Source organism: Aethalodelphis obliquidens, unplaced genomic scaffold (assembly GCF_003676395.1).
Source record: "Aethalodelphis obliquidens isolate GAN/ISIS:26980383/991018 unplaced genomic scaffold, ASM367639v1 scaffold17, whole genome shotgun sequence".
Taxonomy (NCBI): Eukaryota; Metazoa; Chordata; class Mammalia; order Artiodactyla; family Delphinidae; genus Aethalodelphis; species Aethalodelphis obliquidens.
Genome location: NW_020837961.1, coordinates 6,939,558 through 6,945,367, shown reverse-complemented (window position 1 = coordinate 6,945,367; position 5,810 = coordinate 6,939,558).

Genomic DNA, 5,810 nt, shown 5'->3' with positions numbered 1-5,810 from the left:
AAGTTATCCCTTATTAAATAAGTGAGATACACAAACATATTTTTCTTCATCTGGTTGCTACATCCTATTGCCATATTACAAATTTCAGTAATCTATAGGGCCTGAAATACTGTGTGGGATAGATAATGTAGCTTGGATACTGTTTGGTTTTGTTTCATCTGTGTGGTCGATTCTTCCGGGGACACACTTATAAAACCTCACCTATTAGTGTTAGTGCCACTGAGGACCTTCAGAGAAGTCATTTAAAAGGCGACTAGGCTAATTTAATACTTAGCATTCTCTACACCTCTGACTTCTGTACTTTAGAATTGCCTGTTTGTTTCCTGTTTTGCTTTTATTTTCCAATCTGAACTGATGAAGCAGATGCAAGCTGAAGTACCCATTGGTCCCACAGATTCCACCTTCAAAAGGAAATCCAAAAGGAGCCTCTGGTATGTGCGGTGTTGCTTAGCAACCCACCCAAACAAACACGTTTCTCTCTCAATTTTTTTCTCAGCCCTTATTTATTCAAGAACATTGTAAAATAAGTTTTTAATCACTTGACATCTGAAATCAGAAGAAAATTTGGTGTTTGGGGCTTTATAAGAACTGCCAACCATGCTAAAATGTTTACTTTATTTCTCACGTTACTGCTCTAATAATGGAAGGCTGGGATTTGTGGTATTCCTCTAAATGTCTGGAGTTTGGTTTGGATATATCCCTGCCTCTGCGGGGGTAACCTTGGAGCCATCGTTGGTTGGCACTGTGATTTTTGATGATCTAATCTCTCTCAGTTTTCTTCTCTGAATAATATGGTTAAATACCAACCTTACAAATTCCTGCAGAATTTTCGTTGAAGACATAATGAGGGAATATTAATACATTCATCAAACACATATAGAATATCCACTAGACGCCAGGTACCATGTGGAATTCTGGCGAGGCAAAGATAAGACATGACTCCTACCTTCAAGGGGATCAAGTCTTACATGTCAACAATGCCACTTACACCGTAAATTAATATAATATTGTAAATTAACAATACCTCAGTAAAAAACAAAAACAGAAAAGGGTGCCTGGAAACATTTTTACATCACTCCCAAGCTCTCTTCCACATTGAAAAGACTTACGAATCTTTCTAGACTCAGGCATCATTTCCTTTTGGAAACTTCCTTAGCCACAAACCTGGCCCCCCTGCTTGAATTTTTTTTTCTTGTTTTTTTTTAACTTTTTATTTTATATTGGAGTATAGTTGATTAACAATGTTGTGTTCGTTTCAGGTATACAGCAAAGTGATTCAGTTATACATATACATGTATCTATTCTTTTTCAAATTCCTTTCCCATTTAGGTTCTTACATAATATTGAGCAGAGTTCCCTGTCCCATACAATAGGTCTTTGTTAGTTATCCATTCTACATATCTCCCTGCTTGAATTTACTTGCCATCTATCTTGCAAACCTTTATCACAACATTTACCACCTTATATTGAAAATGTCTGTTAACATAGTCTTCCTGAGCAGGACCCTAAAGTCCTGGAGAGCGGAGACCCTGCCTCATTTAGTTTGTAGTTCAGCAGCCCAGCAACCATTTCCCTTTCTTATTATAACGGTAATCAATTTTTCTCGGGAAACAATCCTCTCCATTCTGAGTCCCTGAGTGCCTCAGGTGTGGCTGACACCACTGCTAAGCTCCCAAGTGGTGGGTGTGGATCTCAGGCTTGGCCAACCAGCGTATCATGTCCCCTTGACACCTGGGAATGGTATTTAAGAACAGGCATGGGAGCTGGTTCTATCCAACAGAAATCAGAACAGATTGTTTTTTTTTTTTTGAATTCTTGGAAAAGAACAGCTTTTCTTCCCACCAGATTTGGAGTTGTAAGGATGTAAGTCTAGACAAGCTGGCAGCCAAAATGTTTATGCTAGAGGAATAATGGAACAATATATATACATGAAAATATGTATAATGTGAAGACTGGAAGAATACCAAAATGGAATTAGTGATAATGTTTGAGTGGCCATGCTATTCAAGAACATTGTAAAATACATTTTTATAATTTGCCATATTCTAGTTTTGTCAGATGCAGATATATGTCTTTAGCCACATTCAAAAGAATTTTGAAGAATATAGGGCCAAGAATAGAGCTCTTTGGAATATTGTGTGAGGCTTTTCTCTTTACCAACTCAAACTTATTCATTATTGCCATTTGGGTGTAGTTATTCAAAAATTTTGAATACAACTCTACTTTCACTAGCCCAGATTTCCAAAAGGATGTCAGAATTTTTTCCAAAGCCTTTCGATGCCAACATGGGTGATGCTTACAGCTTTCCCAGATCTACCAGACTTTACAGAATGTCTGCTTTATAACCACCTAGCATAATCTTAGGTATGATTAGGGTGCAAAAGAAGTCGTCTTTGCCTTCAAGGCCTGTATGATTAGCTTGCAAATACAAGCTATACACAGATACACAGATAAAGCAATTACCCAGTGAGTGCTGTATGGTTGCTGGGAAGGTTTTTATTGTTGTTGTTTTTGTTGTTATTGTTTTGGAGTCTAGCTCCTAGGTGAGTCCCAGGAGATGGAGAATATTACCAGGTTCTGATGACATCATTTGAGGCCCTGAAACCAGCACTAATTGAAGTTAGATCTAACCCTGGACTTCGATAGCCAAGAATTTCTTTTTTGATTAATTTAAGTTTGGGTTTCTGTCTCTTGCAACTGGAGTAGTACTAACTAATAGATTTGAATAGAAGTGGATCATACAGAGTGGTAAGAGTTGTGTCAATGATATGCATAAGATGCTATATGAACACACAATTGGGCCCTCTCGTCTGAGCTAAGTGGGCTCAATAGGGCGTATAGGGTGGCTAGTAGGCTAACCCACTCCGCAACCGTTAAGAGATTAGAGATTTGGGGGGATGCCGAACCATACTTTTCTTTCTTAGTGTCTTTGACATCTTTACTATAAATACTATTCCAAAGGACCTTTTAAAGATGTCTTTTCATTCTTATAGTATTTTTTAATAGCATAAGTTCATAATTTTGATAATGTCCAATTTGTGAATTTTTTTCTTTGGATTGTACATTTGGTATCATATTTAAGAAATCTTTGCTTCACTTAAGGTCATGAACATTTTCTCCCATATTTTCTTCTAGAAGTTTTATAATTTCAGGTTTTACATTTCAGCACATGATCCATTTAAAGATAACTTTTGTTTATGGTGTGAGGTATGAATAGAGGGTTGTTGTTTGTTTTTTTTTGCATATGGATATCCAATTGTTGCAGCACTATTAGTTGAAAAGACTATCCTTTCTCTACCGAATCACCTTTGCACCATTATTGAGAATCAATTGACCGTATATGAGTGTTTATTTCTAGATGATCTGTTCTGTTCTTTTGATTTATGTGCTTAACCTTTTAGTAATACCTTCCTGCTTTGGTTACAGTAGCTTCCCTCACTCTTCCTCACAGGCTATATAAGAGCGTTTAAATTTGTAAATTTTAATGGTTTAATTGTGTTGAATGACTCTTTCTGGTTCCAGTCCCTACTCTGGTATGACCCAAAAGGGCTGTTGCTCGTCAGTTGATCATAGAGCATTAGTGAGCCATGTTGGGTTTCTGTCTGAATGATATTTTGAAATTACTTACAAATGTAAATTTTCATGTCAATCATCAATTCTTTAAATGAATCAAGCAATTATTTTATTAATTCATCAATGTTTGTTCAGTAGCCTTTGACTCTTCTTCTGAAAGATAAGGACATTGGCAAATGTATACTCTCCACAAACAAACACTTTTTAAAATTAACAATAACTTTTATGTAGCCAAAGCCTATAAACTTTCATTTTTAACCTAAAATAATAAAGATAATATTTACTTTATACATTTAAGTGTATTCAGTACTCATTACCAGTACTTTTTTTTTTTTTGGCGGTACGCAGGCCTCTCACTGTTGTGGCCTCTTCTGTTGCGGAGCACAGGCTGCAGACGCGCAGGCTCAGCGGCCATGGCTCACGGGCCCAGCCGCTCCGCGGCACGTGGGATCTTCCCGGACCGGGGAACGAACCCGCGTCCCCTGCATCGGCAGGGGGACTCTCAACCACTGCGCCACCAGGGAAGCTTCTACCAGTACTTTTTAAATATGAGTTCCCTTTCCTTGAGTTCCTTCTGTCTATTTAGTTTTTTGGGATAGATTTTTTTATCAAGCAGTTCTTTTTTTGTTGTTTTTTTTAAGGCGGACGCATTAAAGCTTCATTGTTCCCAGAATACGTACAAAATTGAGAATGCCTTTCCGTTGCCATAAACATAAAACAAATGGGCTGGGCACAATATTTTTGGCTCAATCTTTTTTTTCCTGTTTGCGGGATTCTGGAAACGTTTCTCCACCTTCCTCTGTCATTGAATGTTGCTGTGAAGTAAGAGGTCTGATTAAACCCACACTTTTCCTCTCAGCCCTAGCAGGTGACTTGATTTTTCTTCCCAAAAGTTACCTGTTTAGTGAGTTCTTTAAAGAGTACACATTTGGGTCGATCATTCTGCATAATTGTTTTTCTGGGAAATACTGTACAGGTTTAATCAGTAAATTAAAATTTTCATTTATTTTAGGAAAGCTTTCTACTTTTATAATTTTGAAATATTCTGTTTCATTTGTTTTGTTCCCTTAATCCAAGGGTACCAATAATGCATATGTTGGAGCTACTGTTTCATTTCTGTATTATCCTCTTTCTAATGGTTTCTGTCATTTCCCGGTTTTGTTTTTAATAGGATTTTTACAAATCATGTCCCCCATGTTACTGTACTTTTCATATTTTCGTAGTTTTAAATGTGGCTTTCATTTCCCTAATTCTTTATTTTAGATCCTTAATTCCTTTCACGAATTATGCCAGCTCCCTTTTCATTTCCGCATGGTCATATATTTTATTTGATCTTTTTCATTCTTTTTTTTAAAGTTAAAATTATTTTTAAAGGATTTCTGTTCCTGGCCCTGACGGAGCAACAGAAACATATTTACCCACTTACCTTAAACAAATAAGAAACTAGTCCAAATTTATGATGAATGGTTTCAAACATTGGACAATGGACAGCGATGAATAGTAATCCTTGAAAGAAGATAAACAAACAACGTAAGTCCTATGGTTTCCTCCAGTAATTCCCTAGAGAGTGATTCCTGGCTGCTGTGCAGTCTCCCTTAGTTGAGAAGACAGAGTAAGTTGAGAATTTGGGGAAGCCAAGGTGGATGGAATTCACAGAGTACCAGAGAGGAGAGAGCCACACAGAGAGAGAGCTCCAGAGATCTCCAGGGTGTTGCCCTTGAGTCTTCAAAGCATTTGAAGAATCTGCCTGAGGCAAGAGGAAGAATTACCAGAAAGGAGCAGGTGGAAAAATTTTTGATGCTCTCATAGAGGGGGAATATTTTAAATTCTTCAAACATCCAAAGCAGAGAAACCTTGCTATACATGGGGTGTTGAGTAGAAACCTCAGAAGGGTAATGCCTCAGTAGTGAGGCTGAATTAGCCTAGAATAAAAGCTTGTTTGCTCTGTATAACTTTTGGTCAAAATAGTCTGTTGAGTATGTCATCTATTTCCTAAGTGAATCTAAGTGATATGTTAAAATTTTTCACTTTATTATATTCTTTCCCCCTTATTCAAAGACTTTGCTTTAGATCAGTTTTAGTTTCACAACAAAGTTGAGAAGAAAATACAAAGATCTGCCTCCACATATGCATAGCTTCCCCTATTACCAGCATCCTGGTCAGAGTGGTACATTTATTACAATTGATGAGCCCATATTGACACAATATTACCACTTAAAATCTATAGTTTATATTAG